This window comes from Hemitrygon akajei, chromosome 2, assembly GCF_048418815.1.
Source record: "Hemitrygon akajei chromosome 2, sHemAka1.3, whole genome shotgun sequence".
NCBI classification, from domain to species: Eukaryota; Metazoa; Chordata; class Chondrichthyes; order Myliobatiformes; family Dasyatidae; genus Hemitrygon; species Hemitrygon akajei.
In genome coordinates this window covers 173,340,708-173,342,845 of record NC_133125.1, presented here as the reverse complement: position 1 = coordinate 173,342,845, position 2,138 = coordinate 173,340,708, and the positions used below count along the sequence as shown (strand labels likewise).

The 2,138-nt window shown below is 47.1% G+C and overlaps 1 non-coding gene across 1 annotated transcript; it reads right to left on the bottom strand.

The window, feature by feature from the left end:
* Positions 1 to 1,253: 1,253 nt before the first annotated feature.
* On the bottom strand, positions 1,254 to 1,417 carry LOC140722608 (U1 spliceosomal RNA). The gene has a single exon (XR_012097686.1). It is a non-coding gene; the product is annotated as a U1 spliceosomal RNA (small nuclear RNA).
* Between the last annotated feature and the right edge of the window lie 721 nt (positions 1,418 to 2,138).

Here is a 2,138-nt window from a genome sequence, read left to right as displayed (position 1 = left end):
TTCCCGGGGACGCACACCAAGACCAACATTTGGTGCTGCTGGCAGATCATCAACTCGGTGAAAGTCGCTCTTTGGTCGGCCCGAAACTTGATGGTCTACCAGCACACGGAGATGTCCGTGGGGGAATGCTGCCGACTGGCACATTCTCGGCTGCAGGAGTACGTGCTGAGGGATGCACTCAAACTCGGTGCAGCCACCGCAGGGGTCCGATGGGGAAGGTCCACAGTCTAGGGTTCTTCTCCCGCGGGAGTTTAGTGGTGTTGGGTGGGTGGGGGGGGGGGTGGTTGGGTGTATACCCTTCGAATGTAACTCTGAAAGAACAGAGTGGCACGTGGGTGGCGAAAAATGTGAAAATGTAAAGACTGTAATGGAAAACATTGTAAAGAATTGAAAGTCATTGAATTGTTTATTGTATATAATTTTATTTTTTGAATAAAGTCTATTTTGTTTAATAAAAAAACTGATGGAAGTGGTAGCAAAGATGGTGGTTTGCTACTGCTGTGTAACTGCCCCCATGGAGTCACTCGGCCGTAGGTAAAGTGAAATGAAGAGTCTTGAGTCAAACTGACAGGGGTGGGGTGGAAGTCTGCGACTGGACAGTAGTGTGGAGACAAATGGCAACGACAACAGTTGGAGTAAGAAAGTAACACAGTGAAGCCTCTGCTTGATTATTTTTTTAAATTAATCAAAATATACTTTATTCCAAATTAAAGTTATATACAATAACCATTCAAAGACTTTCAATTCTTTACAGTTGGTACCATTGCTGTCCTTACATTTTCAAAGTTCTAATGTTTTGCCACCCACGTGGCAGTTTGTTCTTTCATATTTACATTTAGGGGGAAAACCCCAACGCCCCTACCCCTCAACTCCCATGGGAGAAGGACCCTAGACTTTGGTCCTTCCCCACCGGGTCCTTGCGGTGGCTGCACCGAGTTTGAGTGCGTCCCTCAGCACGTACTCCTGCAGCCGAGAATGCGCCAGTCGGCAGCATTCCCCCACGGACATCTCCGTGTGCTGGTAGACCATCAAGTATCGGGCCGACCAAAGAGCGTCTTTCACCGAGTTGATGATCTGCCAGCAGCACCGGATGTTGGTCTCGGTGTGCGTCCCCGGGAACAGCCCGTAGATCAGAGAGTCCTCTGTTACGCAGCTGCTGGGGATGAAGCGTGACAACGCCTCTTGCACCCTCCTCCACATGATTAGTTACTTTAAGTGGAAGCAAATCCTTATTCTATCGTTCATTGGATTATCAGGGGAGAGCGCGAACGCAGTCCCCCACAACCACAAATTGTGCAGTCGAGTATCCCGCATTCGGGGATATCGCAGGCGTCAGCACACCCGGAGTGCAATGGGATAGCCTCGTCCTGGAACCTCGGCCTTCCTGATCACCGACGGTTCCCTGCCAGGTAAGTATGTTTGATCACACCTCCACGTGACGATCCAATCTTAAACCTTACTCTTTCAGTTAAAGCTGACACACCATTTCGGGAGATCCATGTCCGTAATTCTGCATTATCTTATTAAGCAAGAAGAAAACGTAGAAGTTCATTCTTACTTTCTGTTCTTCTTGGGCCGCAGCTGTAATTTTTTGCGTTAATTTGCTGCAAGTGCTAATTTGTATATTTGCCATACATGGAATCGTTGTATGTTGCTATTCTGAAAGCGACCACGAGGTGTCAGTGCAGGAGCAACAAGGAGGCTGGAAGGCTCAGAACGTGACGTTTACAGTATAACCCTTAAGATCAGAGTTAACAGTTGCTGATTGAATGCAATTCAGGATTTACAATGACATTCGTTATTTCAATATGGTGAGGCTGACAATGTCTCCACTAAGTTAAACTTCGGCATATCTGAATGCACAAACTCCTTTCCTCGGACAAAGCAATGAATAAGAATGCTCCCAAACCTTCTGGGGACAATAGATCCCACTTGCACCCAAAATTAATATGCCAACTCTCTGAGTGCGTAAATATCCCAACAGTCAACAGGTCAACTATGCCTGTGACCATGTTGGATGCGCTTGGCAAAGTGACAATACCAGTCTGGTCTGCAGGCATCCTTGAACTTGGTCAGAACGGTGCTAAACAAGATTTAAAGAGCAAACACGAGGAACTCTGCAGATGCTGGAAATTCAA